General features: G+C 39.7%; 1 long non-coding RNA gene across 1 annotated transcript; it reads left to right on the top strand.

The window, feature by feature from the left end:
- Nucleotides 1-11,934: 11,934 nt before the first annotated feature.
- LOC118169522 lies at nt 11,935-21,420 on the top strand. Its single transcript, XR_004752178.1, has 3 exons — nt 11,935-12,046; nt 20,587-20,664; nt 21,221-21,420. It is a non-coding gene; the product is annotated as an uncharacterized LOC118169522 (long non-coding RNA).
- Nucleotides 21,421-24,498: the final 3,078 nt, after the last annotated feature.

Genomic DNA, 24,498 nt, shown 5'->3' with positions numbered 1-24,498 from the left:
AACATTCAAATCCTAGCTCTCCCTTTGGGAACTACAGTGCTGGATGGTTATCATTAATGTTGTTCTTACGTTGTCATTGTATTATTGTTAATAAAATGTTTGTGAATACTTCAATAAATTCTTTCTGTTACTGTTGTTCTTCTCTTCAAGGCTTTCTGTTCATTACTGAATTGCCTGCCAATGCCAGTCTTCTCAGGTCTGTAAAGGATATTTCATTTACAAATGCAACTGTGTTTGGGCTTTAAGCCTGTTAATGGGAAATGTATCACTTGACAGTTATTGTATGAAGAAAAGTTCTGCATCTGTACTTCTCCCCAAGAGTGTTGGTTTACATTTGCATTCAGTAGGGCAACCCACCCAGTAAATACTGTATCTGTATTATACCTTAAGAACATTGATATGGTTAAGGATTTCCCACTTGCCATGCCTTCTGCTAGAAGAATATCCTAGGCCTGCAGATTGTCCCACATACACAAACACATTGACAACACATTATATGTTATGCTTCCCTTGTACCGCACACACACTGTGGCTCCCTCACAGTTTTCCGTTGTTAAAAGTTTTTGATTTCCACTAGCTATACAATTGTAGGCATACTCCAGATTCCTGAGCAGATGTTTTGAACAATCAAGAGTTACTGCTAGACAGGTAGACAGTCTTTCCCACCTTTTAAACTTTATTCATGTATTAATGTGTTTTCTTTATTTTCCAGAAAACCGAATCTTAAGTTGAGAAAGGTTTCTCAGAATTTTAGCAAGTTTCTTTTTGATCTAGCCTGGTCTAGCATGGGAAACATGAATGACCTGGATCCAGTTTGAATTCACAATCAAAAGCACTGTCCATTCCTGAAGGATTGCACTTATTAATAGTTAGATTTTGGCATTTTGGTTGATTGCGCTTTTTACTTTTTGCTTGAAACAGGAAATTAAATGAAAGAAACTATGATCATGGAAATTTCTGCCAGCAGCAATAAACAGGATGCACCAGGGCTTCAGAGATACACAACTCTCCTGTAGTTTTAAAACCAAATTTAACACCAAAGCAAGTCAAAGGAGTTTGAGGTAAGTCTGAAAACAGCACTCCACCTTCTGAGGCCAAGCTTATGACCACTTCAAGGGTAGTCAGCTCTGTTGTGTGCTATGAAAACATTTATTTAAAGTACTGTGTTTTTTGTGTTCAGCTTTTGCTGTTTTCTAGCTTATTGATTATCTCATGGAATTTAGTAAGTGATGGAATGAAGACGAAAGAGCAATACAATTTCATTCGCATTTACTTTGTGACCCCATACAAGTTTACTCTTTGAGCAGAAAATGTCCAGATGTTAAAAGGGAAGTGAATATTCCTTTCCAGATACAAACTAGTTTAATACAATAGTAGAAGCAGGAGCATGTTTTGGATGGGTACTTCATGATTCAGGGAGGCTTGCAAGTCATAACATTGAAGCGTAAGTGAAGCAGCTCTGTGAATAGGATTGTAAAACCATAGTACGTGGTACTAGCACAATACAGAATCCACAGAACAGTGTGCTTATTTGGTGTAATTTAGTTGTGAATCTCACTGCAAATAACCTGACTTGAACTTCCAACCAACATACTTTGTCAGTGGCTTTACGTGGAAGGATTCTGTTGGGCATTAGCTCAATTGGCACTGAAATGTATTTCTCCTTGGGCTAGAAAGCAATAGCTATTCTGATGAAAAGCATTATGGAGATGTTTGTTGTTGGCACTAGGGAAATGGTGAAATAGCATCCAGTTACACAATTCTCAGTATGGCCACATCAATCCCAGGCAGTGAGAACTCATTTCCCTAGTGAAAAATAGCCACCCAGGGACACAGTACATTTAGCATATTGGGCATAAGTCACCAATGTTGCTTTCTGTGGTTTGTAGAAGTTTTTGACATTCTTCATACAAATTCTGATTTTCTATACCTCTGCTAAGTGCGGTGCCAAATAACTTCTCTGCCTGAAACGTGTTATGATATGATACTGTATTGAGAAAGTGATGTAGTGCCCCCAGTAAATTGTGCAAAAAGTGGTAAAGTGAGTTTTTGAAATAATTTATTACTTTTTAGCTCCTTAAGGGTTGTGTTCTTGACTCTCGAGTTGATATGCAGATAGGATAGTAGTGGGCTGAAGTGAAAGCATAAAAACAGTTGCAAAAACTGTATCTGGCAAATTTTTATAAATGCAAAAAAAAAAAAAAAAATGGCAGATACTGAACTAGGGAGATGGAAAAGCTGACAGGAAACAAAAGCGAGGTAGGTTACTGTTGAACCAGGTACAGCTGGCCAAATAAGAATGGTCCCACCCTGCAGTTTCAACACCTGATCCTACAAACTCCTCAGACCACCCCTTTAGTTTATTTGATTTATGTAATTAAATATAGGTAGGATTGGGCTCAAGAGATAACCGAATACTTATAAGCAACTTCTGAACATGTCGACAGAGCCTGAGCTAGAAGCCCTGGTTTTCCCATCACCCAAGGTTGAACCCTTTGCCAGCAGCCTCATCTGACCTGCTCCACCCTTGTCTCCACCCTCACCTCCTCTGTGCTTGGCTGTGAGGTCCGTGGGTGAGGGAGCCTGCAGCTGTTGCTGGGAGCTCAGGGAGCTTCTTCCTGGCAGAGGCCCCACTGTGGAACTGCTCCTGGCGATGAAATTCCCCTGTCCACACCCTACGCACCTGATAAGGAGAGAGGGCTGCCTGCCCTGCCAGTTCTTGCCCTCGCTGTGCCCTCGTCTCTCTTGCCTTCACCGTCCCAGTCCCTTCTCCAGTAGGGCTGCTTGTAGCTGGTGCCTGTCAACACCAAGCAAGCAGAGGTAGGAGCTCCCAGCTTCCCCTGGCAGGCTGCCTGGGAGGGGAGCAGTCCCCTGCTCCTCTTCTGCTGTAAGGAGGCTGAGGTGTGGGGAGCGTGGCTGGGCGGCATGACCAGGGAGGTCCAGACCCAGGTGAGTTGTCTCTGCACAGAGTCAGCTCTGCTTCTGTTCCTCATGTCAGCAAATATTTATATGGCCTTTTCCTAAGGGGGGAATTCATGTAAGCAATGTGCCAGAGAGCTGATTTAAGCCCCCGTGTCCTATAAAGTGTCTATCAGACAATGTCTTTGTGAGCTCTTAGTAAGGCCAACTTTGCACTCCGTGCAGGAGGGATACCTGACAGGGCAAGGAGCTGGCAGGCTGGGGTTCCTTTGTTGGGATGGAAGTGGGGAAAAGGTGTCCTGTCATGGTAGCATAAGGATTTCATTTTGAAGGCAGGGGGCCTGTAGGACCCAATCCAGTTCCAGTGGAACAATAAAAGTCCAAACCCAGTGAGGGGGAACCACCTCAGAGACAGGAAAGGTCTATGAGCTCTGCCCAGGCACCTGGAAAGCTGGGATGTGTGGAGGAGCAGCAGCCAGCACCAGCTGTTAACCTTGGCCAGGCACCACTCTCACGGGGTAGCTCACAATGGCATGAGGTAACCCCCTTCTTAGAGGTAGCCAGTTATGCCCAGTGCTTCTTGCAGCATATTTTCCAGGTCTGCTTTAACGATCTTCCAGCTCGTTGGGGGCTTTTCACTTCCATCTACCATTAATGTTTCCGCCTATCAACAGAGGCTTCCAGCTTGGTGGATCTTTCTTTTGGATTCTGATGGGCACATGGTTCCCTGAAGAAATCTGCCTATGCTGGCCTCTAGAGAGGATCTTAAAGGCGTGTTAAGGTGATCTGCCTTTTCACTGGGGACTTGATGACTAAGGACGTGCTATCACTAGCACGTCTATTTTATTTGTATTAAAGCACCTCAGCCTTGTAGTTAAATAAATTGTGCTGAATTCAGTGCAGTTAGTTTGGGGCTGAGTTTAAGCCTAAACATTTATTCAGTACCTTTGATTTAGCCTCTTCATCGTTTACTTGTTTGCAAGAATTATCTGTTCAACATCCACCTGGAGTTTTTATTTTATTGTATTTTATGTTCTAAAATTTGGCTAAAAGAAAAACCCTCAAGGTTGACAAGGACTAGGATTGACAGAACTATGGCTCTTTGAAATCCCTGTTGTCCATTTAAATTTTAATGTTTCTATCATTTGTTCCTCAGTGTAAATTAACAGCCATGGCAGTGTGTTGGGTTTCTTTTCTGAAGTCAAGACTTTAAATTTAATTCAATAGCCTAGATTTACAGCTATTCTATATTTCACAAGGCAGAATCAATAATGTGACTGAAGTGAAGAAGATAAAAATTTATGGTATCTTGCAATTTAATGGTTGAAAAGATGCAATTGGAGAGATCATAAATTGTGAAGGAGTTTATGCTTCATTGCTCCTGATTCAGTGCTTGCTGTTAGAACTTGATTTGTGACTATTCACAAGGTGTGATTAATGGTGTGATCGATGCTTGCTTCAGTGCAGTAAAGCAGTTGTAATGCTCTTCATTAGAATAAATAAAATAAATTGACTGAAGCTTTATAAAAACTGTGTAACATTTAAAATCTAAAATGTCAATTTTTTTTCCTGTTACAATTTAAGTTTCTTCAGGCAGTTTCCACCTACATCACATCACTCATTGTCATTCTTTTTGGATATTATAGAAATCCATGTGGGTTTGGGTTAGCTTTATGCAAAGCTCAGTGAAGGGGAAAAAAAAAAAAAAAGGAAAAGAGTTGAATAGGGCTGACTAGAGTCTAAGATTTTCTGGTGGCTGTGTTTTGTCATCCTGTAAACGTACATTTATTCTCCTCTTACACATGCAGGTTTAAAGGAATCAAGGCAGAAAATGACCTTTCCATATACAGCTCTACTAAAAAACATAAAAATTAATAATTTTCATTGTTTTTAAATGGGATGGATGTATGATCAGCACCATAGCAGAAACAATGAAGATAAAGAGGCTTTATTGAGTAGCATTTTTTTCTTGTAGTTTTAGAGATGTTCATTGCATAATCCAATGCTATGTCACAGTATGCTCAAAACCAGACAGGAGAATATGAGAAAACTGCAACAGCCATGAAAGGCAGTAGGACATAATGATTTTGATGTAGTTATTTGAAGAATTGGGCTCCAGGAGATGCAAACAAGAAATGGTGTAGAGAATGCCCTAAGATGCCTTGTACATGCCATGCCAGTCAAGTCCCCTGTGGTATATGGATCATTTTGAAGTTTAAAAATGTCTAAGTTTAAACATGCTATGTAAAATCTGGGGAGTGAAGAAATTGTACTGTGAAATTTAGGGAAAATTCTAGTGGGGTTTGAATCTAGAGCTTTTGCATTTGCTTCTGTCTTGCTTTCTTTTGGTTGCCTTGTTGAGAGATGAGTCTTGTAATTAGCTCGAAAAGTTTATCAGATTTCCACAGTTTTCCCTTGCTCTTATCATCCTCGGTGTCCTTTTTTATGATAAATGTGGTGATTTTAACAACAGCAGTGAAGTAAATATTTCCTGTAATTTGTGTATCTTAAAATATGCTGAAGCAACTCCAGGCATCAGTGATCATGCATTTACTGATTGGAATTGCAAAGAGAATGAAAAAAATAGGGAAACTTCAAACATTTTTTAAACATATAGCTATGTCAAATTAGTGTTTCTATTATTGCACACAGTATTTACAGAGTAGCAGTTGTCGCTTCAAAAAAAAATCTTCAGATAGATCATATTCTGTCTGTCAGCAGTCTGGCAGAGATTCAGATATTAACTGCAACGCGTTCTGACAGTAAACACATAGTAAAATGCGTGAGACTATAATGTAAGTAGATAAGCTTCTCCTTTGTAGATGATTTTTTTTCCTCCCTCAATGTTGATTGAAAAGCCAGTATTTCACACACACAAATGGGTTTCTGTGAGTTATAAAAACTAGGTTTGGTAAGAACAGACAGTGTGCAGCCACCGCCCCTAGAGAGTTTTAGCTGAAAGCAGATCCCAAGAGCTCCAGTGCTGTAGTGGGCAGAAAGGAATGGTTACTTGGCAATTGTAGTTACTTGACCTGCTCAGTTTGCCTCTACCCAAATACTATCCAAATATGTCGGGCCACAAAAAGATGTGAAACTCTAACTCTGCTTAACACAACAGAGGGCTTACTAAACCTAAAACTCCTCCACTTGAGTGGCAGGCAGAATACCTGTGTCCCTACTTGTGGTTCTGTTTTTTTGTTTGAAGGAGATGATGACCTATTTAACCTATTATGCTGAGTTGAGAAGTAGTAATAGTACCAGCACTCACCCCTTAGACAGAACTTGTCATCCTGTATCCTGTGATACACCGTGTGGGCATCCAGGCTATGTCTTCTGTTTATTTTTCCTCCTGGGGTAAAACTGTTGTTTATTGTCCAGAAAATGATTTTTCCTCATTGTTCAGGTACTTTCTGCAATTATTGGCTTGTCTCTTGCATCAGATATTCTCCTGTTTGCTTTTCCTTTCTTTGTAACAGTGACAATAGTGAACATTTAATAGCACCATATAATGTTGAGTACTTTCAGTCAAAGTTCTGAAACAATTTCAAGTTTCAGAGGGGAAAAAAAAATGAGGCATAGCACAATTTATGCAAAGCTACACTTAAAGCCTGTTTGCAGGCCCTTCTTTCCTTAAGCTCAGTCCTACATCCTGTCTCGTGGGCCATTCCAGCATGGGAAAAATCATGTCTTCCTACCTAGTGATACCTTCTCACTTTTTAATGGAGATGTTGACTCTACCAGCAGATGCTGCTGAAGAGTACTGGTGCTAAACCTACTGTCACCATTCTTGTTGTCAGTGTTAACCCTGAAAGGGATACCACTCATTCCTCTGCTGCTGTTGCAAGTTGGACACAGGCTGTCAGGGTCCATTTCTTTGTTTCCTGAGAGAGAGCACACCTTTGGCCAAGTGCAGGTGTAGATGGATAATCATTAGGTTTATGCTGTTCTTCTTTGATATTTGCAGCTTTCATGAGAGGTACTGCTACTGTCCTGCTGTTACCTTCTGATGAAGCACATCTCCCCCAGGTGAGCAAATTATTGCAGAAGTGTGTTTTGTGTGTATGTATGGTTTTTGTTTCTGTGTTTTTCCTAACTAATAGAATATAACAGGAAAATTAAGCATTACCATCTCAAAAGCCTCTTTCCATAGCTTCCATTGTTTTCCAGCTCCATTGTAAGATAAAGTTGTGTAATATGGCTCCAAACGTCATCAGCCAGAGTGGTCATTTACGTGTGGGTTTCTATAACAGTAATTCTTTCCCCAGCAGATTTCTGATATGTCTTTCTACTAGAACTGTACACCCTCCTATTTGCTACTTCAAATAGCAATGAGTTACAGCACAGTGTATAAATGTATTGAAGAATTTCTGCACTTTGTCATGTTATTATCATTATTTTTTCTGGTTCTGAGTGTCTATAGCTAGTATCTACCAGTTTCTTCTAGATCCCTTGCAGTTCATTAAAGGGTTGCTCAATTTATTAGGAACCAATCATGCATTCATATCTTCTTCCATCTGAAGTGCACTTTTAAATGTTAGACTACACACTAATCAAGTTGAACGTAATAATGAGAGCACGTTCACATTGTTAAGGTAAATGACCCAATGCAGTCATAGTGAAGACGTATTTGAACTAGTTTGTACTCTTCATGGCAATATTGAACATTCTGGAGAACTCTGAATTGTTTTGTGGCGGCCTTGCAAATGTGTGATTATTATGGCCAGGGTTCTGCCAGCAATGTAATTTCATTGCGGCTTTGTGATAAATTTCTAAGTGCTGTTAGCTGGGGGAGGATTTTATGATGTAAATTTCTTCTTATAAATTAGTCTAATAATGCAGAAATGGAACATACGCATGCCTTTATGTATATGCACCTTTACACTAATATACAGTGGTGAATGGTTTATCAGACTGAGCTTTGATACCACACTCCTGTTTTCAGGGAAGGAAGTAGGTATTTATGGTCAACTCCAGTGTTAATAAGACAGGATTCAAAGCTGGCAAGTACAGCTGAAGAAAAAAGTTAAATTAGTATTTTGGAGGTAGGGAAATGTGAGGTTTTAAGCACATAGAAAGTTTCTCTTCTCCTTGCTTCATTGTGCACATTCTGGGATTTTAGTTTCTCTTTTTTCATTCCCCAGAAGAGAAAAGAATTCGGTCAAGTAGTTTCTAAAGTTGTGTTGAAGAACCTAAATGCAGTTTATGCTGGGTGAGGCGTTCTGTTCTACGACTTCTGCATGCGAAAAGGAAAAGACAGTTTCACAAGTAAATGTTCCCGCAGAGCAAGTAGGACGAGGCTGCAGCCTTGTGAAAGAATGCTCTTTCTCCTGGGGCCTAAGTGAAGGTGAAGCTTGTGCAAGGTAATCCAGTCACATCGATAGTGACAGCAGCAAACTTTAGCAGACATCAGCAACCATCGTATGTTCCCAAGGTCGCAGCATTGTTTGCTTTCTGGACCCACCATGCAGAAGCTGCTCCAGCTGTACATACTGTGTAGGTGAGGTAGAGCTCCCTGTTCTTGCCATGCCTTTCTTCTGGCAAGCAGGAGGGTTTCCAGGGCAAGGGAGTACTTCGGCCTCCTTCTTCATCATGTGGTTTGCGACTGAACGTTTTTTTTCTAAGGACGCTTAAATTAGAGTTCATTGACTATTGTCAGTAGACTTATATACCTCTAGGAAACTACATGTCAGCAAGTGACTGAGGTGATGCTTGTGTATTGTTTTGCTATTCCTCCTAAATTACACAGGCCAGATTTTTCCACATGCTGAAGTAAAAATTTCCATTACAGTCACTGTAATGTATGTACCACTACTAGAGCTAAATCTATACAGGTGTTCTGTCATTGCTGTTAATACAAATTTTTGTGCATCAGTTAAGTCTCTCAGCATGAGGCTGAGGTGTGCTTTTAAGTCATTGTTCTTGTTTTCAAAGGTGTCGTTTCATTTCAGTGTAAAATTCTGGAATAATCATTTTTCCTCTGAAGTCACATTGGCAATTGCACATTAAAGAGAAGATTTGGGCTGAAGCTTTGCCACCTTTTTTCAGGCCAGGGAAGATGATGGAAAAAAAAGGGGCACAATTCTTGGAACAATCCAGGCCCTGTACCCAAAGTCTGTACGCCACATTTCTTATGGCAAGTGTGTATCCCCTGTATCCCCTCTTTTTGGTCCCCAGATCTTTCACGTCAGGATGGTCAGCAAGCCTCATCCACCCAGGCGAATAGCAATAAACTAAGAAAAATTTCACTATGAAATCAGCATTTTACTATTTAGAACATAGTGGCCAAAATGTTTACACTAGGTTGTTTCTGATGTTTTGCATTGATGTTTATGTCTCTTACCACTGCTTATTTTATTACATTTTACTTTCTCATTTTATTTCTCTAAGTACTATAATTTACAAGAGAATATCATTGGATTTCATTATTTTGGCTGTACCACTTGTATTCCTAACATAAAGTAAGCAGTGAAAAATGGGCAGTGTGCCCAAACTCTCAGAGATATTTATATGTCTCTAAAATCCAAACTGGAGGAGGCAAATGGAAAATTTGCATTTTCTGCAATTGAAACAAGCGTAGCATCTTGCTGAAGGTGCTGGAAAGCCAAAACCCAGTTTGTAGTCAGCAAGAACAGGGGCACATGGAAGCTCAGATGTGAACTGTACATTACTAAATATTAGCTTACTCAGCTGAGGTGAGAGGATTTGCACAGCAAAGGAAAGTAATTTGATTTGTGGTGTTTTTCCAGGAGAAAGGCAGAAAACATGGCCTGTCAGTACTTCATCTCCCTCTCACAGATAAGTCAGTGGCATGCCCTGCAGCGCTGTCGGAGAGCCACATGTTCATGTGGTTTTTGCAGGCTGGCTGAGGCTGAAGGGTGCTTGCAAATATTAGGCTGCATTGCTTTCGCTTAATGTCTGATCCCTTTGCTATAGGTCAGATAAAATCCTAATTAGAGCTGAGCTGCTTCTGATGGCCATGTGACATTGCTGTAGGAGAGGTGCATTTTCCAGTGCTTCTAGTTTTGAGCAGAAGAACAGCAAGTTTCACTGTATTCAAGATTTATCTTTACTAAAGATTGTACTGCATGGTCTGATGTATCTCTTTCCTCTGGTATTTTGTATGCGTTTTGCTGTCTAAAGTTCTCCTTGGTGCTCTTGGCAGTTCTCTTGCTGTTAATATTCTAGTAAAATTACAGCTGTTGCTTGTAAAAAAAGAGAAAGCAAAATGATCAGTGAATGAGGACAATGAAAAAAAAAGTTCAAGACGCATCTAAGCTTTAGTGTGTAATCTCAAACATATGCTGAGAATCTCAAACCTCAGAGGCCTATTCAATTTTTCATCCAAATACATGTCAACTGCTAGGGCCAAGATTTTCTAGCATCATTTTGGTGATTTTTTTTCTAACTGAAGAAACTTTTTAATTTCAAAGGTTTTGCATAGTTTTAAATTTTTTTTAAAAAAAAAAAAAAAAATGTTATAAAGATACCCCCCCCCCCCCCCCCCCCCCACTCACACACTTTGGTAGAAAACTGAGATATTTACATTTGAAATTGCTACCAGAGAAGCTGTATCTGGGTTGCCTTGTTCTCTTTAGTGTCTCCTTGCTAATTTCTACCATGTGCTGCCATGCCACATTCACTCCAACAGATGATGAAATCCAAGCAGAAATCCTAGTTTTGGGGAAGAATGGTAATGAGTTGAAGCTTCACAGCAGTGATGGTCTGGCTCTAAGGCAACATTTTCAAAATGCAGCGTACTCTCAAATCTAACACTGTATTCCTTTTCTCTCCCATGGGGCCCTTTGTTGTGATTACTTTTTACTATATCCGCTTTTTCTCAGACTGTAGTGGCTTGTGGTTTTCTAAATGGATGCTTGTTTTGGAATTTGTGCTTCATAGTGGGAATTATCTTTATTCAGCATTTGGGTTTCAGTTGAGTTTCTGTCATCGTGCCATCCTCCGGAGTTTGGTGGGTCCAACCCACCCAACTCAAAGTGAACCACCGTACTCTTACATTGCTGCAGAGTCTCTGAGGACTCCCATGAACAGTTAAGTATCGGGTTTTTTTGGTAGGGTCTGTTTTGCCAATTACTCTGACAACCAGAGCACCCAATGCAGGACCCAGTCGCAGCATGCATTCTTGCTGGATGTTGGCTACCTTCAAGCCTGTGTGTGAATTCAGGTTGACATCACTGTGAAAAATGCTGTAGGATCCCTCTGCAGGGGACGCTAGGAACTGTTTCAAACACAGGGGTTCCAGGAGGAATAACCTTTACCAGGTGACAGAGGGCCTTTAGCCATCCCAGTGTAAAACTCTGCAGCAGCCTTGGGGCAGTTGGCTCCCACACGGGTGAAATCACCACTTCCTAAGCCCCATATAACTTAAGTTTGTGCTTCTGGATTTGTCGTTGTGCTCCAAGCCCTTCCTCTCAACCACTCTGAACAATAAACCTCTGCCCTTCCACCTCCCCTTAGTCCCAGTATCCTTTTTGTTGAAGGGCAGGGCCGGTGCACTCCTCCCTTCTCTCCAGCCTGAGCCCTTTCTAGACTGCCAGCAGAGCGAGCTGCTGTGGAAAAACTTTCTTTGTCACCTGAGCAGTCAGTACAGGGCTATGGCAAGGCTCAGACTGAGTCAGCATTGGAGGGTGCCTGCTCCCTTTCTCTCCCCCCACACTCCCAGGAGAAAGAGCAGAAGGAAAGGGGAAACACCCATCTCTTTCAGGGAAGTGCACGACGAGCGGAAGGGAGGGGTGCGTGCAGGCTGCCCCCACTCGCAGTGTGCATGTACCCACATCCTGCTCCGTGCCGCTTTTCTTGTCCAGTCTGCTCCCCAGACACACGCTGCTCTTGCCAGACTTGGCTTAGAGGTGGGCGGGAATCAAGCAGCTGAATTACTTGCACAGCAAACCCAAAGGCTGCAGGATACTATCCACATGGGACCCAGTTGCAGCCTTTGCCACTGATCCACTTTGTCCTCCTCATGTCGTTGCCAAGGCAGTTTTCTGCTTGCAGAGGAACTACAGGGCTGCATGAGAGCAAACTTCAGTTCCCCTTGCTTGGAGCCATGGCCCGAAGTTCTGTGGAGGAAATCCAGGACAAAAAGAGCTAGATGGCAGCTGGATGACAGGTGCTGGAGATAGCAGGGAGCGTGATGCTGACAGTTAAATGCCACTGCACATACACACAGTTGCTTTTTTTTTTTTTTTTCTCTGTGAAGCCTGATCCCCTTAACTGACCTATAGGTACTTAAGGCTTTGCTGAGCCGGTGAGCTGTGCTGCTAGGCTTGCGCTTATAATGAGAAAACTGCTGGCATAGCCCCAAGGCAAGAGAAAGAGAGATCGCACTCTTCTCTCACTTTCCTTTTGCCTCCTCCTCTCTCCTGGCAGTATTCCAGCAGCATCCAGGCGCTGCTGCACTTGCCTGTCAGCATGCGATGTAATCAGGCTACAACCTAGACCTATATATCAGAAGCAAGGCCAGGTGATAACCTTTAGTTAGTCTCCTCTTACGAGAGAGAGGTGTTGCATCCCATGTTTACTCTGGAAGGAAATTTACTTGTAATGGCAAAAAGGATTAATTTACGTGAGATATTTTTTAAAATAACAAAATACTTGTCACTCTGTATCCATCTCTTCTCTTATTTTTATTTTACTCTGATTAGTACTTCCTCAGGGTTCCCCTCTCTTGCTGTTTTCTCTGTTTCTTTCATTGAACTCTGATGAAGGAATTTTTCCCTGAACAGGTGCAGCTCACGGTCTTGTTTCTAAACAACTTTGCCAGGGAATATCAAAGCTCCAGATTAGAAATTTACAGTCTAGCCTTATTTACCAGTTACGAGCTTTCTAAAGGCCTTGTAGGTCTTTCACCAGTTCATTCTTAGGTTCTGTAGAGAAGAGAACTTCTTTCCTTTTAAGCATGCTACGGATTTCTCCAGTTCCATATGCTCTTTTTTTCCCCCTTCGTTTGCACTTGAGGCAGCTCTCCTGCGTGGTCTCGTTCCTGGACCTGACAGCTCCTTTGAAGGAAAATGACAGTATTACAGGGCATGTTAAGTGCAAAGTTCTTTGGCAAGGAAAATCAGGCTGTAACATTACATTCATCTCTTTACTTGATGAATAGGATACACTTGTTGCTGGCTGAGTGCTTTGTTCTGAAAGATCCAGCTGGCTCCTGGCCTGCATTTGCATCACTCGTGTGGTGACTACTAGGCATTTTTAATGCTTAATGTTTGTTTGTTTGTTTGTTTTTTATGTGGGTTGTATAAGATTGATCATACTCATACTTTTTCAGTTGCTGTTGAAATATTTGAGTTTTGCACGTGAGGTGGTAAGAAAGAATGCTGTCATCTTTTAGCACCTTTAACTGCTTTGGTTTAATGATTTGATAATTTTAAGCATCTTTCAGTTATATCCTGATTCATTATATCAAAGAGAGATTTTCTTATGATCTGAGAGGGTAGTTTACTTCTCAAAGGTCTGTGAGGAAGTCCCAGTAGAGCATGGCCACTGGCACGTTGTCTTTTCTATATTCCTGTGTTGTCTCATCTAGAAAGTGAGTGACTGTTTTGTGGCTTTTTGTAGAGAAAAATTTCCATCAAATTGCTTTCACTTTGCAGAAGTAGCACTGGTAGTTTGAAGGTTTGCTGCTAAATAATATGTACCAGGAAAGTCAATGCCATGTTAAGTGGTTTGATTCCTTGAGGTAGTACCAGATGAGCTGGTATGAAACAAGGAATTTTCACAGTGACTGGTGAGTCTTCAGAGCAGCACCGTGAAGGCTGGCTAACTAGCCAGCTTAGGTGGATTTCTCCTAGTTTTGTAGTCAGCATGGTGGGCATTAAATCTGCCGTCTGCGCATCATGTTCAGTTATGTGGTAACCATGACCTCTGGGACCTTGTTTTCCTCCTTGTTTTTCTTCCTTTGTCAGTTCTATTGACAAAAACAGATGCAATGTCACATGCATTTAGAAAATAATATTTTATTTTTTTTTAAAAAAAAAAAAAAAGGAATTTTTAAGCCAGGTCACTTACCAATCCAAAGCTGTAAAGGAGAATAATTTGTAAGTAGAAGCTGGTTGCAATCTTAACTCAAAGGTGCTGCCATCTGTCATAATAAAATAGTTGTGTTTATGTAGAATCCTACACCCAAGGACCTCAATGTTAAGACTATTAAACCTCAACATCCCAGTGAGGGACCTAATAATAGCATATCTGTTATGCAGATGAAGGAGATAAAACTGAGTTAAGTGACTTGCTCAAGAATTCACTATCTGTTACTGGCAAGAAAAAGAATTGAACTAACTGACCCCATCTTTCTAAACCCTGTTTTAACCCTGAGATGATTCTCCTTCTTCATCCACAAATATATCACTCACAGCTTATCTTAATATGTTTTATAGAAACAGCCAGATAACTCTCATATGTCTGAATTGTGCAGTGTTTTCCAATACAAAAAATATATCTGACATATTAAGCATATTTATTTGTCTCCTCTAGTTCATAAGTTCATCTAAATGATAAGGCATTATGAGGCCCAGTATTTTATTTTTCATTTGGAGATTTGTAAAGAGCATTTTTTTTCTTTTCCCCACCACCTCACCAGATTATTTTATCTACTATACAAGCTAAGTTTATACCTCATTTCTGCCATTTATACGGCTATTTTCTACAATATGAATGAAGTACCTGGTGTGATAAATATTAAAGTGTATCTGCAGTTTCATTTTCACATACAATTGACACTTTTCAAAGAAGAAAACTATTGCTGCAGTATTTACTAAGTGTCTCTATTTTAATTCTGATCTTCCTGGATAGTATTCAATACAGCAAGATGGTAAAGCAATTCAATATCATTTCTCTTCATTTATGACCAAGTTATATTATTTCAAGATAATCATGCAGTTGTAGAATGAGTTATGTTTATGGCATACCATTCATATTGGAAAATGTGCGTATAGATATTGCAATAATTCTAATATTCCATTTCACTACCTTTTCAGTGACAAGAAAATGCAGTATTCTACTACACTGAGTTACAAACGCTATACAATGTAATCTTGCTGAAATACCTGTTTGCATTTTAGTTTTGGCACTGTTAATAATAATCCTTCAGTATTACCAAAAAAAAAAAAAAAAAAAGTTTCAGATGAATATCAAGCCTGTATATTCATAAATGCTGTGTATTTTCCCTTTTTTAAACCTTGCCTATTAATTGACTTTCTGTTACATTAGCTTATTATATTAAAAACATACAACTATAGTGGTTTATATCAGTGTTTGAACTCTCCTAGCAGTTTAACATAATCTTTCTTTTGCTGCTAATGTAGAAATATTTCTACATCTTGTCTTTGCAAATAGGCTGTCTTCCTTCGTATTGCTGGATAGTAGAAAATATTGATTGCAATATTTTCTAGCCGTCTATCTGGAGAACGGGAAGTCAATTGTCTTGGTTAAGAAAGGCAGAAGTTTGGAAAGAGGTCTTCTGGTCTGACATAGTTACTGAGCTATTGGAAGATTCTGCAATGGTCCAAGTCCCATTCGGTTGCTATACGGTATCTGCTATGTTCCAGTGTCCATAACTGTAACATTCCCTGTGTTTCAAGAGGCCTGATTCTTTTCTGTAGCTTTGCTGCTTTTCTTTGTACTGCTTAAAATCTGGAAGAACTGGTGGAGTAGTACTAGGTAATACTACTGGGAAGTAGTCACTGCTGCGTAGTGCTGGTGGGAAAAATAGAATTTAAAAACCAGGACAAAAGTCATCGTGCCACATGCACAGCCTCTGTTTAACTCAATTAATGGCGAATGTTAACTCTTCAACAGAAATGCTGTCAATTCTGATAGAATTTTTGACATCCTCTTTACCTATCCTTGATCAAATCTAGACATGTTTTTAGGAGAGCAAATCAGTTATTTAATGCAGTATAGCTATCATTCATTGTCATAAATGTGAGAAGTTAAATGACTATTTTCCTGGTATAAACTATTAGTTCTGTAGCCTACGTTTCAAGAGGAAGGGAGAGATAATTGCAATTACAGGAATTTTAGCACAGTGGTGTCCTGGTTTCAGTTAGGACAGTTATTTTTCCTCCTAGTGGTTATTCAATTTTGAGTTGCTGGACATGAACAGATAATACTGTGTCACACAGGTTTATTTTTGCTGCCTTCATGCTAAAGAGAAATTTAAAAAATGATAACTATTACTTGTGTACATTCTGCAGTGCCATGGCTGAGCCTGGTAATGTTAATTTCTGAGATTCCTGCACAATATGCTGCTGTTGCTGAAGAAAAAAAAAAAAAAAAAAGGAACAATTGTGGACAAGGAGGATCAGTTTCAATGACAAAGAAATATGCAGCTCCCAGAATCTGCAAATCCTGTTACCAGTGAGGAATGAGTTGAAGACCTCACTTAACTTTATGAGGTAAGTGTCTGAGAGGAAGGCCTATGTGCAAAAGGGGAACCCCCATGAGGGTATGATGGAGGTTTGCCATAGAAAGCAAGTGAAATCTAGAGATAAGTTCTCTAGACTCTGACAGGGGTGCTTATACATTGTTGTGTGTCCAAGCTGTGGCCATCGTGTCTGGGGAAAAAAGTGCTGTGACTAGAGTGTGACTGGAGATGCACTGACCCAAACATATGGGCTCAAAGGGAAATGTCGTTTCCTAAGGGTTCTGTGTCATTTTGCAGTTTACTTTGGCACTAAGAAATAAGGGTGTTGCAATCCAAAATGAAGAATTAAAGTAAATTTAATTTAGGGACACACCGGGATGTTAACAACACACAAAACAATTATTAAGGTCAACTTCTTCCCGCAGTTTGGACAAAATATATTTTTAATGTATAAATTCAATTAATCCGGCTTTAGAAAGCCTCCCTAATGTACTGACAGGTTACCAGAAATGCTAATCAATAACTGGTGCAGCTAAGACAAACCATTAGGGCAGGGTGAGAAAGGAAAGCAATGGATGCAGAGCCTCAGGGTGGGAAATCTTCAGGCATTTTTTCCTCACTTTTATAACCTGCCCCTTCTCAAGTAAAGGACAATGTATTTCCAGTTTAGTTTAGGAGGATTGCATACACTGTTTGCTAACTGCAATACTATATTTTTGTTTTTGTTTTGCCAGAGTTTTGGTTATATTAAATATTCTTGGTCTGGCTGAATGATAGGGAAGAAGAGATGAATGTTTCTGTTTCTGTCCCCACAGCCCAGTAGACTACTAAGCTGTATTAGCTTCAGGACTTGCTACCTTTTTGCTTGAATGCATTTGAAGCGTAATATATCCAAGAATTCCGTATCACCATCTTAAAACTTCCTCTGTTAAAGTTTTAAAAAGGGTGGGGGGGATGGGAGGTGGGTCGGAGACGGTGCCCCTAGACTATCCTTTACAGTTCTTTCACTTGTTATGGAATTTATATATATATATATTTTAAAGGTATTTTAGAGATTAATATTTTTCTTGACCTGAAATTCTTCTTTTGGCAAGAAAAACTGAACAGCCAGACTTGCAGTCCCATCAAATTGCACTTCACATTTTAATAACACACAGTGCTTTTTTACAAAAATGTAAATCTATCTCGAAATCATTTTGGATTTTAGTGAGGCAAAACAGAACATTTTCTTTAATAATATTCATTATTTTTACCTGCTACAGATTCAGGATTCCTTTGGACTAAATGAGCCACCGAGCTTTCCTATGGATGGGGAAAATGCTGTTGGCCTAATTTGCAGGCTAAAAAACAAAGATCCAATAAATTAAACTAGCTACTATTGTTAATCCCATATATGATGTGTGACAGAAGGGAACCCAGCACGTTAGCTAAGTTTTGTATAAAGCTCTGGTAGAGTGCTTTCATGGCTGTGACACAATAGAGCTCTCCACAGTGTAGTGGAAGGTTAGAGGCGACAGGCTGAGCCAATAAAACCACCTAACCCATAGGTAAATGAGTAAGCAGAGTGATTTTCATCACAGTACCAACTTAATATGTTGGTTGTAAGAGGAGGGATGGTGTAGCACATGAACACAAACATGCATTTTGTAGGACAAGGGGGTAGATTGTTGCTGGCTTATTGCCTGACCTGGAGCTAGCCGAAGAACTTAGCCCTTGTTTTGGAGAGGCTGACTGCTGGGATTTTGTCCTACAGGGACGATATTCTAAATCTACAAATATAATTTGGTGAGAGGAGGCCAAATTTGGGCCTGTCAACTTTGACACATCCCTTAAAAGATTCCAAATGATAGAAATGGTGTGTAAGAGAGTTGTAACAAAGGAGAGGTTTTCAGTTCTTTTAGCAGAGAGCTACATAATCACACTTTCTTGCGAAGCATTCAGTGTGAAGATCTGTCAATAGAAATCTCAAACTGTGAATATACAATTGAGCTTTATTATCCCTTTGTTATTTTGTAACTACATAGGTATGACAGACAGAAACTGATTTTAAAAGAAATTCACGATTGTCAGTGTGTCACATGCATGAATCCCACTGCTGGAAGTTTTTCAGTAAATCAGCATCTTTGGGTAGGTGCACCAAGTGCCACATTTTAACAAAATGTTTTTGCTCACAGTAACAGTCAAGTTCTTAATTTAAAGAGAACGAACATCCTAACATTTTGTTACAGCCTTGCATAGCAGACAGATGGTGCTCCGTCTCACACAGAGCAGGCACGGAATAGCGCAGTTATAAGTACCAGATAAAAGGTGCTACGGGGACAGAATGTGTAGGAAAACCCTCAGTTCGACCATTTGCCGGGGCAACCCCAGGAGCAGACACGAGTGAATAAGCACTGTAATGTAAACAAGAATCATGCATAAGACACCCCAGGTCTCCTCAGGAGTCCTTTGACTCTCTAAGGAGTACAGTGAAAGAGTATGCAGAGGTCTTCAAACCTTCACATTACCAGCAGGACTATTTGTGTGTGTTTGGGTCTTAAGGATTTATGGTGCTACTCTTCTTGGCTGGGCTTGAAAACCTGCCACACAGAATGCAGAAAGGTATGGAAGTCTCTAGTGAACTTCAGAGTTCTGTCTTTCATGGGAGGTTAAGAGAAGGGAGCAAAACTCTGCCTGAGGGGACGTTTGTTTTTAAGGGTTAACTTTATTTTGGATTTTATAGTTTATTTGTTATTAATTTGTTTCTGGGTTTCAGGAAGGATATGTTGGCTGTGTTTCATCTGTCAGATGAAATGTACTGTTTATTGCACTTCCATAAAAGAAGTGCAATAAACTATTGCACTTCTATCTTGTGCCAAATCTCAGCTGCTTCTATCTTGTGCCAATCTTGTGCCAAATCTCAGCTGCTTCTGCCTTTACCTGTGCTCAGGTTTGGGGGTTTCCATTTTTAGTGCAGATAGGGTTTGAATTACACAGACGTGGGCAAAAAGCATGCTAAAATGTGCATGTAACAAACGTTTGCCTGAGCAGGCACTAGACTTCCTGCAACCTTGTTTCTCCACCATATTTATTTAATGCATAATCTATTAAAGGAAACAACAATTTGGTTCCCTTAATACCATTTCTGACAAACCCATGCACAAATTCTCCAACAGTGCAAACCAGTGGCTGAGTGGACTGAACGACTGAACAGCGAAGCAGAGAAGGGGGGCTGACGGGGCTGTTCCCTAAACAGCAAACCCACACTGAGTGACAGCTTGTTTGTGTATTGAGTGATGTGCAGGATCTGGTTCAAAATCTCACAATGGAATCACTGCTCTGTGACAGTGACTGTAATGTACTTCAATTCAGCACCCTCCACAGGAGCAACAAAGGCCAAAGAATCCGCCACAAGTGTGCTTAACTTCAAAAAGAGTAACTCTGAAAACAGGGAAGCTCACTAAAAAGAAGCTAAAATGGGCCACTAAACCAATTAAATCCTTCCAGGGAGCAAGAAGATGCTCCATCTGGGCAGAGGATGCAACAGCAGATCATCCCCCATCCTTTGGGAAAGATGCAAGAAAGAGTAAAAGGAGGCCAGCATAGCTACTCAGCAAAGGAATGTAAGTTACTAGAATTAGCAAGGGAAATCATTCACAAAGCTGAAGTTGTGTTCAAACAAAGAAAGCAGGAAGGACTGTGGAAGACTAGAGAACTCTAATCAGTCTGGCCAAAAGCATTCAAGGCATATCTGGTTTAATCTACTTCTTAGATTTGAACTGGTCACTGTGAAATAGGTGTAGCATGCTTTTTTTTCTTTTTTTTTTTTTTTTTTTTTTTTGTTTTGACCTTTCCAAAACAGTTTTATCTGCATAGTTTAATATCTTTTCACATCTGGAAGTGCATAGATTTTAAAAGATTGTGTTTGTGCATCTACCTAAAACCATCTTTCCAGCATTTGCATTGTCATCTGTATTTTATTTAAACTTGTCAACATTTCTTTTGGCTAATTGATAGTGTTTGAGAAACACCTAATATCAACTAGTTTCTCATGCTGCTTTGTTTCACTGCAGAGAATCAAGGTTCTGAAGCTGCCTATGTTAGTATATTTTACATTTATGATGATTAGTAATGTTCTACAACAGGATTTCATTGGAAAATGCTGACTGATCAAAAATGTAAATTTTTCAAAATATGTATGAGTTTTATAAGCTTCTGTTCAGCTTCAAGATGTTTCTAGCTTCCCAATTCGGAGGTATTTTGTTTATTTGTGGATTTATTTATTTTTTTCTTTCACATAGAAATGTTCTACAAATGAGGGATTCTGTGATTTGACCAGTTGTGTTTGAGCTGCACCTTGGGGGCAGAAGCATCCTCAGGTAATTTTTCTGAGTTCTCTGGTTTTTAAATGACTGTTAAGAAGACCACAAAGGTGTTAATAATAGAATTATAATTGGATTGATCCAAGATAAAGGATCAATATACTACTCTTCCTAAGAAATTTAACAACTTTATTACAGTTCCCCTATGCCTGGTACTCCACTAAGGTGCTATCTGCCTTACTTTTTATTTAAACAACATTCAGACTCTGAACTATCCCAATTTGATTAAATATACACAATTTATTAAGCATTCTGGAAAGAAAACAGCTGCAAAGGAGCACACTGCCCTGAAGTCAGGCTCATTTGGCAGGTTTCATACTAACTTGATAGTAATTATGATCTCCATCGAGTGAGACAGGGAGTGAATAAGATATTTAACACTGTGTGCTTTGGCTGTGAAAACCTTTTCAACTTGTGCTTTCAATTTCTGGATTTTGGTGTTATTAAAATATTTATGTGGGTATATTTTAAAAGAAATAATTATACTTTTCTCCACACACAGTTTTTTTAATCTCTCAGAGACATTTCTCTCTGTTTGCTGTCTGTTTCCCAGAGATGGATGCTCTAACCACCATATAGAGCAGAACCATAAATATCCTTTTCCAGCACTGGAGCTGCAGTTACAGTATAGTGAAATCTATCATCTCACTCATATAAGCTGCAATCTGTCTGCATCGGAAAATGACCCAGAACTTTCTACCCACAGTGACTGGATTCAATTATGGTTTTAATTTAAGAGATTTGATGCATATATTCCAGGTAATACAGGTCTTTCTGTATAGTTCTTGTATGTATAAATTGCCCTTTCTCTCTACGATACATTGTAGATTCTGTTGTGATTTTATGTAATGCTTGTTTTTCTGATGCTCACGTTGAACTCTGTGGAGAGTTCCCTCAATATACATATACTGGCTATGTCAATGCTCAGAGTGAGTACCATGCCTGAACATCTTCTAAATTCTGTAATACCATTTTCTTATGGTGAAACCACTGGCTGCCAGAAAAAATGCAGTGTTCTTGGAAAGAGGATCTCAGCTGTAAGTTGTCTAGAGTGTTGTAATTATCGGGATAGAATCAGGATAGAAGTATTTATAAATTCTTAAGATGCAACAATTCTGCAAACCAGAAAGCTATCTTAAAAGCTCTAAAGTATAAAAGGTACCACGAGAACAAATTTGGCCATGTTCCACGTGCCTCTGTTCCATATCAGTCAGGTCTGAAGCTCCTGGCAAAGTGTGAATTTTTTTAGTTATATGAAGCTTATAGTTAAAAGCTTACTACATACATTTACTAGATCTAGTAGTAGATTTCCTGAGTCTTGTTTCATGTGCCTTTCTAAGGCAGTCCTCCTTGGAGAGAGGATTAGAAGGGACAGGAGGGTAACACCAGTTTCTCAGAAGCAGAGTTGTGGAATCATGCTTCCATTCCAGTCAGAAGCATGAATGATAAATGACTTGCAGCAATGTGGAGGGCAAAATGTGGACATGGTACAATAAGAGGTTTCTGAGAACTCCAAATTTTGGCACTCGTGACAACCTATGACGTGATTAAATCAGGTTCACATTCCAGATTGTTCTAAAATTGAATGTGAACAGTTGCTTCAAATAGTAGTACTCCCAAATGCATTTATTCTGCATCTGTCTGCACACCAAGCTGCTATGCCATGTAGTGCAAAACTTGAACAAGCTGACTCAACTATGAGAAGCAACCTAAAGGTTGCAGACCCTTTGGTCCCTGCACACATACCACTGATCTCAAAGAAGCAAGGTAAACATGTTCTGGTTCCCAGATAACTGAGTTGTTTCCCTATTGAAGGCAGCTTATGTGGTATCTCTTCACTCTGCTACTCTGAGACATATAGCAGATGAAGCTTGACATAACAAAGGATAGGTTTGTACTCTGGGTTAAAGCTGCCATTTTTTTTTTATTATTATTATTAATTTTTTATTTTTTAGCCAAAAAATGAAACACAACTGTTGAGGTGTCTTTCTCCTCTTGCTCAGTTTTGTAATGCCACAGCTTTCCTGTGCTATGCTTTCACTCCTTGCAGGTTCATGGACAAAGTTTCCCTGCATTTACTTGCAGAGCAGACTGCAAGGAGGGAGGAGCAGGCAGGGTGCTGAGGAGTCCCAGTGACTCCCATTGGAGATTATTGCTCTGCACTTCCTTCCTCAGCCCTTTGCATTCAGCTGTTGCCATGGTGGTTAACTTAAGTATGAATGGTTCTTCCATTTCATTCGGCTGCCTTGTGCCTACAAAGCATGGGAGGATCTTTCTGGAAAAAAATGCTGTCATCACAAATCCTGTACTCTTTGTTCTGTGCTGGAGGCAGAAAGTGAGAGAGGTAGAGGAAAGAAATAAGTGGGAGCAAAATATATCCATTTTTTAATTTATTTTTTATTTTTTAATTTTAAAAATAATGTTAAATTTGGCAAGCCAGCAAACCTGGTGTTAACTTTTTTTTTTTTTTTTCCAAGCAGGTTTGATTTTTTTTTTTTTTTTTAGCTTACCTATCTGGGTTAGCTTTTAACAAATAAAGCTGCCACCTTCTATATGAGTGGGAAGATTTTTAGTATTGTAGATCAAGCTTGCAAAAACTGAGCAGTAGTTTGAGACCATCAGCAGCATGTGAGACAGCAGTGATTTGGGAAGACTGAAACCATGCATGTGAGGTTGGCAAAGGGTAATCAATGTTCTAAAGAGGACAGTAGGAATCTTTCTGGTTGTAAGAGGTATTACCGGGACAACTGTGCTGCTGAGAGCAATTTTTTTTATATACTTCAACAGTATCTCATTCTTTTGTGTGTTATCTCTAGGTTTTAAAAATAATTTCTACCTTTCAATGTGTTTGGAAATGCTCATGTTTGGATCGAGGTCAGAATTTTACCCATAGTTCCTGAGAGCTGCTTATTTAACATCTGTTTAGCAGCAAAGAGGAGAGCAGGATGTCAGTTTTTAGAATCTCATAATACAGCTGGATCAAAAGGTCAATGCAAAAAGGAAACATTTTCACAACAAATACCCCAATGATGGAAGATTTCCAGATGAAATTTCCTAATAGTTACTTGTACTAGGCATAAAAATAGATAAATGACACTGAATTAGCTCATACATCAGTATGAAGTTGTTAAGCAAAGTATCGTTACATGAGCCACCTGCTCACCAAATATCTATTAATATGCTTGCTGGATTTAGTTGTAGTATCAGGGGAACTCCATACTGCAAAAGTCCCAGTCCATTTGCATTAGCACTTTGTGACAGAGACTTCGATCTGCCAATTCCTAAAAATTATTGCACCACTCTTGAAGAAACCATGTCAGAGCTGGCACTCTGAATGAAATCCTGAAGTCAATAGGAATGCCTTCATTGCCTTTAACCAAGGCCAGAATTTGTTGACTGGTGACAACCAATGACAAAATTGAGAACTGGAGTAGGAAAGTAATATTTAATGAAGGGTTCCCAAAAGGGTCAAGTTGAACAAGTATCAGAATCAAGGGAAAAAGCATCTTAGGCAGTCTCTTGTCTGATGTGCTTTTTGTAATGGTATTCAGTGTGTGACAGTAATCTATATTGGGAGTGAAGCTGGGAAGAATACAAAACTAAAGAGGCAATCTAGAAAAAGGAAGTTTTAAATAGACAGGCAGGACTCCAGCAGGATACAGTCAGGCTTTTCTGAAGGGAAAGGGGTGTGTCAGAAATAAAACTGGATTACAACAAAGATGAAAGTCGTACAAAGGAGGGCTAGGAGGAAGAGATCACCGTTCCTAAGGCAAACACACAACCTCATTATATAACTTCTTTTACAACAGGTCATTAATTGGCCATTAGGCA

Source organism: Oxyura jamaicensis, chromosome 7, assembly GCF_011077185.1.
Source record: "Oxyura jamaicensis isolate SHBP4307 breed ruddy duck chromosome 7, BPBGC_Ojam_1.0, whole genome shotgun sequence".
NCBI lineage: Eukaryota > Metazoa > Chordata > Aves > Anseriformes > Anatidae > Oxyura > Oxyura jamaicensis.
The sequence above is the reverse complement of the archived record's forward strand: the minus strand, read 5'-3'. Positions and strand labels throughout refer to the sequence as shown.